The sequence below is a fragment of the Protopterus annectens genome, chromosome 2.part1 (assembly GCF_019279795.1).
Source record: "Protopterus annectens isolate FY-2018-M chromosome 2.part1, PAN1.0, whole genome shotgun sequence".
Classification (NCBI taxonomy): Eukaryota; Metazoa; Chordata; order Ceratodontiformes; family Protopteridae; genus Protopterus; species Protopterus annectens.
The window spans coordinates 80,386,393-80,401,886 of NC_056729.1; the positions used below are offsets into that span (position 1 = coordinate 80,386,393).

Here is a 15,494-nt window from a genome sequence, read left to right on the forward strand (position 1 = left end):
ACAAATCAAAATGAAGCAATCCTACTGCTGAAATTCAATATATTCTGCGTTGCTGTAAAATGAAAGGAAGGTCTTCTGTGTTTCAATTCACTTAATCACGGTGGTGGTGCTGTGGTAGCGTTGTCGCCTCACAGTAAGACGTTGTCCTGTTCGATTCTCAGCTAAAACGTCTTCTGTGTGGAGACATGCGTGAATGGGCGTACCTTCGTTGAAGGTTGTGCGTCATGGCAGGCAACTCGGTACGTAAAAATCTACTGCCAATCATTAGCGGACCGGAGTTCCGATGTGGCGACCCCTTACTGGGAAAAGCCGAAAGATACAACAACAACAACAGGAGTAAATGCGCATTTAACAATTCAGTGCATACTGTATGTTTGTTAATGTAGTATGCTTTGGTTTTATAACTTCATGTTTTAGGCCTAATCAGATAAAAAAGTTGATATTTGTGGCAGGAGTCAAAACTTTATCAGAAGCAGACAAAGGTCCCCTATTAAATAGTCAACTCAAAATCTATTAAAAACAAACTGGACAAGTCACATTCAAATAAACACACCTGCCAAACCAGCAAGTAACAAAGTGTTTATTGCAGGGGAGAAACTCCAAGCCATCCAGCCCCACATCCCCCTTAAGTAACCTCACAAAACCATGCGTAAAATAAACAATCTGCATGGATGACAAAACTAGCAACATTACCTTGACCTCATGGTGCAGCAAATTTATGTAAACACCTTCATGAACTTGTCAAATGGTGGAGGTGGGATTGAGAGGACTGCATTCCAGCAGATATTATTCATTAAACTGTAGTTCTCTTGACAAATGTTTACAATAAATAATTATTATATGTCCTTTGTTGTTCTATATCTAGGTCCATTACAGGTAATGGGAGAATTAAAAACAAAACGCATTGCTACTGCCTACAAAATGACAGCAAAATGAACTATCATGTATACCCAAACATTCCCGCTCAAACAATGCAGCTGCTTCTTCCCCATGAGCTCTTCAATTCAACCTCCACTATCAAATGCTACAACCCAATAATTTATTTATTTTTGATGAACAGTATGAACCAACCCATCTATGAGTTAAAAATGTACACATCTCTTAAAATAGTGTTGCTACACCATAAATCTCTATCTCTTAACACAAGAATTCTGGAAAAAGCCAACAATAATGGGGGAACAAAGGCCCAAAACCAGGGACAGATTTTGAATGTCGTCATTATAAACTTAAAACGTTGTTAGAATAATATGGTTTGCGTTAGCATGCATTTTCCGAAGAATATGAAATCTGAAACTCAAAATGTCTGTTATCATTTAGTGACTTCAGACCTCAACGACAGACCAGAAATATGAGACAAAAATTTGGACAGTCTGCAAATTTATGAACAGTTGAGAGGTATACCCTATACAGTTAATATATATATATACATATATACATACATATATATATATATATATATATATCTATACACACATTTTTTTTCAGCCCCACCCCTAAAATAAAGTTTGCTTTTGGATAAGTATTCTTGTGTCAGTTTCATGCCAGTAAAAACAAGTATAAACCAAGTCATTATAACGAAAAATATAATTTTGAACCATGTAAATTTTGGCTACCGCAGGCCCAATTGCTTGACACAAAATGAAGCTGGAACTATTTGCCCTTTACTAGACTCCATCTGGGACTTTGTACTGTTCACTGTAATTCCTGGAATTATGTTTATATATATATATATATATATATATATATATATATATATATATCTATTATATTATATATAATATATAATATACACACTCTCTGGTTGAGATCATACTGTTTTCTCTTTGTTGACAGGGTGAGTCCCACTAGGCCAGTGGGGAGACCTGAGGTGGTATTTATACTGACTAGGGGAAATTAGGCCTGGGAACCAGGAAACTTTCCCTACTCACTAAGCTGCTTTCTGTTTACAGAGTGTAGGCTGTTAAAAAGGGAGTCAAAATGGTGATGACATGAGGCTCGTTAACTTCCATTAAAAACTGAGATAGTGTTTCAGATGGAAGGATTAAGAACAGAGGAATAAGGTGCTACGACAAGGGAGTTTAGCGATGAGATTGCTGTGATGGAAGTACAATTAGTTGGATTATGTATAGCGTATTTTTTGAAGCTAATGGAGGAAGAGGAGCTAGGTGATGATTTAGCCCTGTTGAGAGGCAACATGCTGATAAACGTTTCTCAAAGGAGAAGAAGCAAAATGAAACTGATGGTGAGCAGATAGAACAATATTTGCAGTCATCAAAAGGGAGCAAACGTTACATAGTGGCAGTGGGTGTAAATGACTAAGCACTCTAGGTGGCTAGCAGTTCTGTGAGGAGGTTGCCATGACTAGTGGTAAGAATTCCTTTGAAAAAAAGGTAGTGTCTCATAGCAAATAAAAATTGATAAAGTGATTTTCCCTTCCAGTTTTTGAATAGAAACATTCAGTGTTATCAGTTTTTAAACTGTTGAAATCTTGAACAAATGTTTTGAATTCTGAGAAAAAAAAAGTCTTCCTGGAGTGATTTTTTTCCATGGCAGAGATTGTAGACATTCAGAAAATCAATATATACAATTTTGGACTGATGAAGTTATGGACAATGACTTTTTTTTTTTCAAATGAAATGTGTGAAAAAGTTAAAAAAAAAAAAAAAAAAAAAAGTTTTGACTGAAAAATGGGGCAGCACTTTCCAAGGCCAAGAATACAGCTTCTGTGGGACCTGCCAATATCCCTTGCTGTGTTCTATATGAACTACAGAGTGAAATGGCACCTCACCTGTGTGCCTTGTTCAATCACAGCCTCACCTCAGGCTTTGTCCCTACCGAATGGTGCACTGCTACAATCATCCCTCTCCACAAAGGAGGAGCGACTACAGATGCTGGGAACTATCGCTCCATTAGCCTAACGAGTCTGATATGCAAAGCTATGGAACGCATCAATATGGACCTAACAAGGGTATAGGGAAGCTCCAGACTCTGGATCCCACACAGTTTGATTTTGTGAAGGGTAGATCATGCCTGCTCAACTTGGTCAACTTCTTTGAGTCAATCACCAGAGCCGTGGATGAAGGCAAGGTGGTTCACACAGCCTACCTTGATCTGGCCAAGGCCTTTGATACCATTCCCCACTCAGGAATCATATAAAAACTCAGTAAGCTACGCATCAACCCCTATATCACTAGGTGGGTTGCAAACTGGCTCACAGATAAAACCCACAGTGTGAAAGTAGCTGACTCCAAGTCAGACTGCCAACCAGTCACGAGTGGAGTCCCACAGGGTTCTGTCCTGGTTCCTCTCCTGTTTGGTTATCTACTTCTCTGAAGTCCAGGCCAACATGAAGGGACTCTGGCTGACAAAGTTCGAACACGATTGCAAGTTGGGAGTTATTATTAACTCCCCAAGTGATGTTGACATCTTACAGAAAGACCTCACTGAGACCAACGACTGGGTTCAGAACCATGGCCTTAAGCTCAATGCCAAAAGATGTGTCGTCATCCCCTTTGGGAAAAACCTGGTTCCCATGAATTACCACATCGATGGTAGTCCACTGAACACAGAAGGCGTTATAAGAGATCTGGGAACACAGGTTGACAGCAACCTCTCTTTTGACCACCACATTGGCACTGTGGTCAGAAAGTCCTTCTATGTGGCACATCTCATCACTAAGGGTTTTGCATCCAGGAAGAAAGAGGTCATTGTCTCCATCTACCCTTCCCTCATTAGGCCAATCATTGAGTACAATGCCCCATTTGGCATGTACCTCACTAGACATCTGCAACAACTGGAGAGTCCACAAAGGTACCTCACAAAGAGGATTCTAGGTCTTAAACACTTGTCCTATATGGACAAACTCAAAAAACTCCAACTATTCTCTGGCTCATATCGCCTACTTAAGAGGCGATCTCTGCTTCACTTACAAAGCCATGTCTGACCCAGCTCTATTAGAAATGGTACATCTAAAGAAATCCCAAACCCTCCGCACCACACACTCCAGAGACCTCAACCTCATTACCACAATCAACAGAACGTGCTGAAGGGACAGGTTCATAACCCAGAGACTGCCAATGCTATGGAACAGACTTCCCATACATGTCAAACAGAGCACCTCACTGGCCCTCTTCAAGAGAGGTATTGATGAGTGGATGGGAAATAGAAAATTCACCCTGGGGGATCACTCCAGTGGCTCTACTTGACAGAGGCACTGGGAACTAAGGTCGGGTGGCACGATGCCAAGGTAATCTATGGGCTAGGCTTGTAAAGGCTCCACGGCCATTAGCCTAATCTTGCTCGGAAATAAATCTTTTGCATGCATGCCTCTGGCCTACCTTACTCATATTCTCAAACTTTCATTGTTTGCTTTTCTTATCCATTGTACCCATAATATTGTTTTCCTCTGTAATATTGTTAATTTGTCTCTATTTGTATGTATTTGTATGTCTGTTTGGGGCTTTTCCCCTCGGGTCTCCACTGAAAAAGGGTAATTCTTACCCAGCTGGACCAACCCAGTTAACAAATGCAAATAAATAAATAAATAAATAAATAAATGTGCACAATATATTCTGACCAAATAGGGAAGTCTTCACTGTTCACTCACCCAGAACTGACAAAAGTGGTTCTCCCTTGCCCACCGATGGTACCCAAACAGCTGTAAAATACATGGCCTACCCCTGGTCAACAGTGGCTGTAGAGGGGCTGCACCAGAGGGATCCAGAATCAAAGATGGAGTGGTCTGAGGAACAAGCTACGGTCATAGCAAAGTCACCCATCTGTGGCTGAGGCAAATTACTAGCCTGCTTGCTTAACTATTTCTATTTAAGGTTGGAGGAAGGACCAATTGTGGGACCAGTATTCTGTACCATGGCCAAGCTGAAAATGGTGCCTCTTTCCCAGGGAAAACAAGCAGCAAGAGCCAGTAAAAAAATTCAAGTCTTTAAAAGTCACTTTTCACACAAAACACAGTAAAAAGCACTTTATAACACTGTGTTTCAGCCTCGCAAAAGTAAAATAAACAATTTCTCCACAGAAAAAATGGATTTCAATTACTTAAAACAATTTTTAAACTGACAGGGAAAAGTGCATTCTCGTTTAGAAGTACAGTTAAATTTCATGACAGTCCATTAAAACACAGACTTGTAGCTTAAAAATAACTTTCCTAAACAGGAAAGTACAATAAAACAAACTTTTTTTTAATATGGAAGTTTTTTTCCGCAAAGAGATCTTAGCTACCCAGCAAAGCAACAGCAAAAACAGACGGTCCATCCTTGAAAGCCTGCAAAGGAGTGCTCTCTTCAATGGCAGGAAAGCTCTGAATAGTTTGCTTTTTAGTCAGCTCAGCTCAGCTAGGGCTAACTGATGGTTTTGGCATATGGAAGGTGCCCTGGAGCTTTGAAAGATGGGCAGCTGTTATATCCTTGGCAGGCTATATCTCATATAGCTAAGACTATTGCAGCAGTGGTTTACCACCGTTTAATCGAATACACTGCAGTTGAACCCACCAATGCTCGAGTCGAAATCCTGAAGTTTTGCATGTCAAACGGCCGAAGAACACTGGATGTGACATTTTTGACCACTCTATATCCAAACCGAGTGCTAACATGGGTCAAAAAGGGGGAGCGGGATTGCCGTTCGATGCATTTGCATTTGGTATTTTCCAGATTTTCTGCACTGCATTAGATACACGGACGGTCGACATTGTGTCCGTTGGCTAAATGGTGCTAAACCGCAGCAGTAATCAGTGTGATGAACATCTAATGATCTATGTGGTGTATATACATATCACTGGGATTAAGATTAATGCACTTTGAGAGGTAATGATCAGTATGGGTAGATTTTGAGAGGGACGAACAATGCATTTGGGAGACTGGAACTTGACTGTAAGTAGAGATGAAGTAAACAAAGGTCCTACAGAAAGTGAGAAGGGAGATATTCAAAGAGTTACTTAACCTCAATGGCATTAGTGGACATGGAAAAACAGAAATAGAAAGTCGAGTGGGGGAGACATATATACATATTACTTATACAGATATAATAGATGGGGAAGGCTTCATAGGGGTTGATGGGGTACCATGCTTTGATAAGTGTTTGGTTAAAATTATTTCATGAGTATAATCTTGAATGATGATGGAGGATCCCAAGTTATATTATGAATAGGAAGGATGAGCAAGTATGTACCACAACACTTGTAAGCACAACATTAAAAACTAGGAAGGTGAGGAAGTAAGGAGTTGGGACAGAGTTAAAGTGCTTATAAAAGAAGAGATAAGGGAAAGGGTGAAGCAGAAAGGAAAGAAGAGAAATATACTTTTGACCAAACTAGCCTTGATACAGAGACACAGAAGGAAAAGGAATGAGGTGTTACAAACCAAAGAGTATGAAATTAAGTAAAAGTTATATATGAGTGGAAAGATGAGAAAATTTGGGAAGGGAAGATAAAAGTAGAGAAATGTTTCACTTGTATCACTCCTAGTGCAACAAAAGCCCTGGGGTGAAACTAAGACAACAGGAGGTGGAAAGAGGTGTTTATAAGATTAAAAAGGAAGGACAGGTAGGGGCAGAAGAAAAATTGAAAGGGATACTACAGATTTTTAAGGAGTACTATCAGGATTTGTATAAGGATGAGCAGATGGAGGGAGAAGGAAGAGAACAAGAGAAACAAAGATGGCAGATTCCAGAGCTAGGGGCAACAGAACTGTGGGAAATGGATATGTTAATGAACAGGAATTTTGACAGACAAATTGTAAGGAGCCTTTGAATGAATGCCTAATGGAAAAACTCCAGGCAGTGATGGGATTCCTATTGAATTCTGGATGTATTGTTAAATAAAGAAAAGGTTATGACTAGGTGGTTAGATTTATTTAATAACATTCATCATTTAGGGAGAGAGGCCACCTGAGTCCTGGAAAGATGCTACAGTATCAGTACTATATTAGGAGGGGAATGGTCCACTAAATCCATCTTCATATAGGCCCATATCTGTCCTAAACCATGATTATACATGGTATCTGCAGATTCTGGCAGGAAGGCATGGAAAAAAAATATTAAGGATGATCAGACTGGGTTTGATGCTAGGAAACTATGAAAACTGACAATGATGTCACTGGATGTGAAGAAGGCATCAGACAGACTAGACTGGGGGTATTTATTTAATACCTTGGAGAAGTGGGGATTCCCTGTGGTCTGGGTAAGATCGTTCAAAGACTTACATTCAGGCACAAAAACTGTAGTGAATATAAGGGTAAATGTCAAGTGAGTTTGAAATTAAAAGAGGTACTAGGCAGGGGTGCACCCTGTCCCCTCTTTTGTTTGCGATCGATACACAGCTCCTAGTGGAACAAATGAAAATATTAGGCATAAAAGGCTATACCTGGGAAGCCACAGAGAGGAAGACAGCCTTATATGCAGATGACATAATTCTGATTAAAGTAACTATGAGCAGGACGAGAATAAATGATAGCAGTTGTTGACATAATTTGGAGATTACTCAGGTTATAAAGTTAATAAAGAAAAGAAAAGAAAAGTAAATGAAAGCAATGCAGGTTAACAGAGATTTGGGGCAGACTAGGCAAAAGAAAGATGATTTTTAGGTGGATCAGATGAGATATTTGGAGATATGGTTGATGGACTGGGTGGAAGCAACTTTGATAGGTACATCTGACAGGATCTTTAATAAAGTGAGACTTCAGCTGCAAAAATAGAAAGCATTACCATTAGATACGGATCATAGAGTATAAGTCTTACAGATGCATTAATGCTACAGTCTGAGTATGTAAACAGCATTCTGGGCTCTGTTTTTTAAAAACATAAAGCAGTTACTTAGAGGCTTTGTGTGGGCAGAATAAAACACAGAGGGAGTTGGGACAGGGTGTTAATGGTGAAAGAAAGAGGAGGTCTAGGAATACCAGACTGAGGATAAGTTCTGGGGGGGTGCTGCAGGTATAAAGTGGAAAGGGGCACACATTTTTTAGGAATGCAAGAAATTAAAAGTATATAAAAAAGAGGGGAAAATGAAGTGTCTCAAACTTTGGCTACTAGGATATGACAAAGGGATTACAACACAACATAAAGTGATAGATTGAATATTACTATAACTGGAGAAGAAAGCAATTACGAAAAAAATGGAAGGTGGTAACAGAGTCCAAGGTATGAGTGGAAACTGAAATAATTAAAGAATTGGAAAAGGTATAAATACAAAGGAAAGAAGACAGAGGGAATAAAAAGCAAAGGCTGATACGGTGGGTTGGAAGGAGAAAATAGGTAGCAAATAAAGTCAGCTTATCCCATGTACTGGCTTTTTTTTGTCTGAGTGGGATGATGGTACAATGGGAATCAAGGAATTTGCTCTCTCCCCACTGTAGTGCAATCTTGGAGTTGGTATATATAATTAACAGGTGGTGAAGCGGTTCAGGGGTTCTTGTTCCTCTACAAAAAATGTTTTCCCCTTCTTTTTGATAGGCTGCTGATCGACCAGTTGCCATCTGATAAGTTGTGTCTTCGATGTATGGATATACATCCAGTTTTGAATGGGTATTACACAAATGTTAATCAAGAAGTCACAAAAGATCTGGATATGAAAATGTTTGGGATTATCTTGACTTTATGGATGTTAGAACTGAGGAAGTCTTATTTAATAAGAAAGTGATTTATTAGAATTAATAAACTGGATTACAAATGGCTATGAGGAAAGGAATGGGCGGGTTAAGGGTCTTTTGTTAAAAAAAAAAAAGTATACGTAGACAATGTATTCATTTGTAAAATATATTGTACGTATGTGAAAATATGATGTATATATTTTATTTGTATATGTAAATAAGTAATTTTGAAGAATAAATAGAAAACTAGAGAATCTTATTCTTTTTTCAGAAAGTGTAGTGGAACCTTTTACATCCACCTCTGATACAACCAAATCAGGCAGATAGGTCTTCAGTTTAACATATCATCACAAGGACAGCACACTCAGGAGTAAACACCCCTCTTATGCTGCACTGCAGACTCAGTATTGGAAATTAATCTAAGTATCTAGTATGGGACTAGAACCCACAGCCTTCTGATCTTCCAGCATCAAAGTTGAGTGTGCTACTTGCTGAGCCACCAGTACTGCGACAGGAGCCAAATACCCAGATAAGGCCATACTTTGACACAAAGCATATTCTGCTTCACTTCAGTTGCAGATATGCACTTAGTGAACATCTTGGGAGTTGTAAGCTTTAATTGGAACATCTGGAACTGATAGTAGTGGTCTCTCACGAATACTGCAGAAGCCTCTTGGACTCCTTAAGAATCTTGATGAGAAAACAGGCATCTTGGCAGTTGAAACAGCACACCATTTCTCTTTCTGACAGACATGGAAAGGAGGACTGCACCATGGCTATGTGAAAGGAATGTCTTAGATCACTCAAGACTCTGTATTGCCCTGAGGTTCTCTGCTTTTTTGGGAACTAAGAATCATCATGAGCAGTAATTTAATCCTTTTTGCTCTGCTGGGAAGTCTTGGATGTTCTTTTTCTTGGGTGGTTTAACATCTCAACTTTTGCGACACTCTTATGAAGATGTAGAACATCTGGCAAGGTGAAAGAGTAGTGTGCAGTATGGAATTCTGTTCCCCCTGGATATTACTGATATGATCCATCTGTCCTACATAATGGTTAGCCAAACAGACCAGCACAGGGACAGATAACACGTGACTGCCTCCAGAGTGGAAATGTCTGCTGTCTTAACAAAAAATAACTGTGGTAACCTTAGTTCTGAAAATGTTACTGCCTTTGGGCACGCAATTGTTCTAAAAGTCAGCATATTCCTAACATTTTCTATTAGACCATTTATGTGTCTATGGCTATTGGCCACATTGAAACCACAGCTGGCATGTGCACTGCTGTATTCTAGAAAACAGGTCCTGGAAGTTTCAACTTTCACTCCAACAGCCATAAGGTCTGTGCCCTCTTGTTATATCTTTTCCAATTCAGTGTTAATATATATCTTTTCCAATTCAGTGTTAATAGCAGGTCCAAAAAAAAGTCCATCTAGTTAAACTGGGCAATATGACAGTTTGCCTTAGTATCCATAGTGAAATCTGTAACAAACAGCCAGGTGTGGTGGTACAGAGCTATGCCAGTATCCAGTTGTAATTTGATCTTAAAATCTCTGGCAACCAGTCTAGTGACTGGCCCATCTCATCAGCCAGCTCTCACTGGAAGCACAACATATGGGACAAGTAGTTCACTGCCTTAGGGTAAAAGTAGGGCACTGTCTATGGCTTCTTGCCTGAGGGATGCACAGCAGGACTTTGAGGAGCTGTACATCTTTTTTTTAAGGGCTGACACTCCAAGTATGGATTTATCTTTGGGCGTCTTCACTAGACATATTAAGTCAATGAGAGATCAAAGGATCCAATCTGACCTCATCTGCACAACTGCCACAACATCACAACACTCCCAAAATGTGCCTGTCATCAGACTAACTATTATGACAACTGAGGAAAGAATACCAATGAAAAAATATGGAGGAAACTAAAAGCCTCCTGCAGGATGCATAGAGGGAAGTTAGTGGAGTCAGTGGGACATCTTTTTTTCTGCATTGTCATTTCCAAAACATCTCTGAAATTGAGGTCACCTAAGAGAGAGACATGGGGAATCAGCACCTTCACCTAGGATTGATGAGGGAAACTCCTGATGAGAGTAAAAATATGTACCCTCTTTTCTTTCTTCACAGATCTCCTTGGGAGGGATCAGAAGATTATAATGAAGACTGCAATGCAACACACACATGTAAATTAGCCTATAGGGGCCCTTGACCACTTTCTCTTAGCCAGAAAGAGGGTATGAAAAGAAAATTCCAGTCAAAATGGCATTTTACTTGGATACATATTTTTACAGAGGCAATGAGAATGGCAAATGCAATGGAGTCAGCAATACTGGCACGGAGGTCAAGACTGATGCTATGGTTATACAGCTCTGTGGCACAAAAGGATGAAGCCCTGACTATAGTGCAAGTGAAGAAAGTTTAATTAGCAGCTTGGGGAACTTGTAGGAGCTGGCCAGGGAAGATGGGAGTGAATGGCCCCAGTCAGCTCTCCACACAGGTAACAATTATTGGAGTCCAAGCATACCTAGCCTGTGCTGCCTGCCAACATTTGCACTCACAAGCCAAAGGAACCTCAGAATGTGGAGACATGCTTACCTTTGGCAGACAGCAACATTGAATATTGAAAGATCTGCCAGTGGGCAAGGTGGTTTTGCCAGGAGGATAAGGTAGACCATCTCCCAGACCTGCATGATGACCTATGCCCTGCTACCAGATTATGATGGAGAATGGAGGATAAATTGGGAGTCCTGGGTAGGAAAGAATGGGCTTATATGGCTCCCAACCAGCCCAAGAAAGGTTATCTCCTTTTTCCCTGGAATGACCCAAAAGACTGTGGGGGTGACCAAGAGCGGTTTGTCTACTAGGTTGCTCCATTCTAAAAGGATTGATGTATTATTATTTGGGGTGAATGGACTTGATCAGGGATGGAAGCCACCTTTCCAGGAACGATGAAATGTTCAGTGCCTAGCAGTGGTACAAAATGATGCTGCCTCCTATTCTAATGTGTCATGACAGGAACCCACAACTGTAGGTATGCCAGTTAACCAAAAATTCAAGACCATCAGGGGGAGAGATGTCTTCCCCATGAAATACGAGCAAGTCACACCAAGTGGGCTGCCAACTGGTTGATGTTAAATTCCCAGAATGTTTTCCACCCAGGCCAAGGGACAGGACCTGCTCCTGCTCCCAAATGTAAACAAAACCCAGCAACAAATTTCCAGAGCCAACAAATTTTATTACTTATTTTATTTATTTTACATTTGATGACCGGGATAGTCCGACTGAGCTTAGAAGCCCTTTTTCAGCGGAGGCCCGAGGAGAAAAGCTACACACAGATTAACAAGACAAAAATCAAAAGTACAATAAATAATACAGGATAAAAGTGTATATACAATGCAAAAACGTTTAACATTTTAATACAATGAATTTGAAGCAGTAAAAATATATTACACATGTATGATTTGTATTAGTAAGAGTTTTAGGTGAAAGGTGAGAGACAGTTGATAGAAAGGATAGAGAGGGGCTAGAGGAGGGATTGGGGAGCTAAGAGAGGAAAGGTTTATGAGGGATGTGTGGAAATGCCTGAATGAATAGGTACCATTTGCTCCCCGTGCCACGAGGGCCCCAGATTTCCCCACTGGATGCCTTTCCCCCAAAAGGAAAGGAGGACGAAAGACCTGAGAGGACCCCTATCAAACACAGATACACCTCCAAACTTGACACTAACAGGCTTACACAAGAAGAGAGAAAGCAATCCTTTTTCCCCAAAATCTCCATCTCCTAGCCTAGCTGGGATGAATGTTTGCTCCAGTACGTGTAGCTCCTCTATCATCACAGTAGTCCAAGCTCACATAGTTTGGAACAAATAAAACATACATACACACTCACTCAAAACAGTAGAAGGTATAGGATAAGCCGGACAATGAAAGGGTCTCAGGGAAAGAGGGTAAACTTGCCCAAATGGAGAGCTACCACAATGAAACCCCAATGCTTCCCATGGACAGCTCTCTTTCCCAGAAGTGCAAAGTTAGGCAAAATTATCTTTTTCCAAATTCCAAGGCTGGGCAAATCTGAACTCACCATCCTCAGATACCTATCAGCAATGACTCAAACCATTCTGTGGCTAATAGGCTAATCCCCACTTAGATAACCAACTGATCCATAGTGCCTCTTCCACTGCCTCCAGAAGAAGAAATGGAAGGAATCTTCTACTTCCAGAAGACCAGAGAGGTCTTACATCAAGAACTAAAGGGGCATTATAAAGGCATCCTCCGTGCTCCAAGCTTCCCTACAGGTCATGTAGAGAAGTAAATGTGCCACAGCATCAGGGACACAAACGGGGACACTCTTAGAACGCAGAGCTCCAGACAACACTTCCTCCAAAATGCCAGAGAGTCACCACCTATCCCCCAGCTATAGAAGGGGGATAGATTAGATGTATACAAATAGCTCTGTCAACCCAGAAACAGAGATAATTAAAGGGCACTCAGTCCTGTGCCTAGGTTGCAAGTCTACAATTCTTCCAAAATGAACAGGAACTCAGATGGTGGGAAAATAGCCCTCCATCCGCCATGATGACATTAAAATGGACTGAAAGCCTTTATACCTGCCAAAAGAAGAACCCACAGAATGAACACAGAGAGGTCCACCTGATGAAGGGACACTTCTATGCCTACAACCCGTTACAGCATCCTCTGTAGAACACAGACAAAAAGATGTGGGGTTGTGTCACCAAGGCATTTCCCAGGATAAAGACAAGATCCTCTGTGATTACAGTCTCGCTGAAGATTTCAAGAATGGCAAATGCCCCCTATACCCAGAAGCCTTAGAAGCTGGAAAAATGTAAAACATTATTAAGGATTCTAGGACCACCCCAGTGTAACAAAGGAATACATGTTCCTACCCACACTGCTCCCGTCTCAAGCCATCATCTTTGCCAGCTGCACAAGAGTAGGCTGTGTTTTTGAGGAATACTAACCCTACTCCTCCACATAACCAACACAAAATCAGTCTTAGTATAGGAACTAACTCCAGTCTGCCACAGGACTGAACCAAGCACTGTTCCTCAGAGGAGAAGCAATGTGTGGGTGCCTCCAAGTCTGCATGATAACATCAATAAAGGCCGTCTCCAAGACAGGGATGACAACGGTTCTTGGAAGGAATATACCTGCCAAGAATCAGTGCAAGTCAAGGGGCAGGGAAGAAATGACCACATAATGTCTTTAAACCAGCTATCTTCCCCTAAGAAGCTGGAAGAGTTACAGATCTCCAAAGCCTCATTCATCTCAGAAAGGAATACTTCAATACCTGATTCCTGAAGGGAACTGTAGGCAAAAATCCTACTTTGCATGACTATTAGCCAAGGGTATGTATCCAGATCTAGAGATGTCACTGCTAACTAATACTCAACACTGATTAAAACAATCAGAGTATAATGCCCCCTTCAAAATGCAACACACTTGACATATATAACAACTAGAGAAGCCCCTGAGATTTCAAACTAAGAATATTTCAAACTTAAAGCCCATGAGGCACTAAAAGAGGCCATAAGTCTTATCCGTTTACTAAGTGACTTGAGGAGCAATTTGTGCCTTTGCCTTTAATGCCATTAAAGACCCTACTGTTCTTGATCTCCTATATTTCCACAAGTCTAATAGCTTAGAAAACACCAAGACCAAGGACCTAAATCTTCACAAGAAGATAAAGAGAATAAGATGGAGACAGATGGATTCATATGCAGAGCCTTCTCCATCTCTGGAATATGCTACCTCTGCAGGTTATGCAGTACGATACATTATCACCTTTCAAACAGAACCTGAATGAGTGGAAGGCTACACTCAAATTTACCATGGGATTAAGGGTGGCACAGTGTCACAAAAGGCAGTTTTCCTGCCTCACAGAAAAGGTTCTGTAGTCTGGCTCTTGACTAGTGTGCCTAATGTGTGCAGTCTGTATGTCCTCCCTGTTTTTTTTTCCAGGTTCTCCAGTTTCCTCCCACATTCCAAACGCATGCAGTAGGTGGACTGGGGACTCTAAACTGTCCCTAGGTGGGAGTGCATGTGTGTGCGATACAGAAGAAAGACCTGGCAATCTACTTCTGCTTCCCACCTTTGCCTTGCAAGCTCTGCAGATAGTGGTGGCTGTCCACTGGGTCACTCTAGAAGTCAGTTGTGACTTGTAACAGACAGACAGAGTGAGACAGAGAAAACTGGTCAAACCCACCTTTAGAAAGGGGTGCAGCCAGAGGGTGGGTATTAGGGATTGATGGCTGAGAGAGTAAATTGCCCTGAAATGTCTATGAATCCGTTGAAAAGACCAACTGGTGAGGAACCCCTTAGGCCATGCCTGACTCTAGGGCCCACATTATGCAAGTGCTTGGACAGCAAGTACATGACCTGCATCAGACCAGTTGTTGACAACCAACCAATCCCTACAGTGGAAGTCCTGCACCCATGATTCCAAGTATCACCCAGAGATGCACAAAAATGCTATCTCTGTTTACGAGCACAAACGAATGTTTGGCATGCTGATCTTGTTTGCAGTTGATTCTTTTCATCTCCATCTGACCCCATATCACATTTTCACAGATATTTCTCTTCAATAAAAACACTCAAGAAAAAAAATTAAATATATTTTTAAAATTCCAACCCTGTTTTAACTCACTTCAAACACATAAAACTATATACACAGCCAAAGATGGAAGCTAACCCCTCCAAATAGAAGTGGTCACCTCAAAGCAATGGCTGCAGCCATAGGCATTTTTCCTATTCTAAAGTTGAGGTTTACTATGCTAAAGTGCACGTCACAACCCACGTGCTCAGTTACACAGATTGCCACTTGTTCCTATCTCTTTTCATAAGTGTCACTTGCTACCCTTGCATAAATAAATCATATTGTGTACTATT

At 40.8% G+C, this 15,494-nt stretch overlaps 1 protein-coding gene across 1 annotated transcript in view; it reads right to left on the reverse strand.

Moving 5' to 3' along the window:
- Window positions 1–15,494, reverse strand: part of GATB (glutamyl-tRNA amidotransferase subunit B) — a 677,264-nt gene that overhangs the window by 290,999 nt on the left and 370,771 nt on the right. The window lies entirely within an intron of this gene.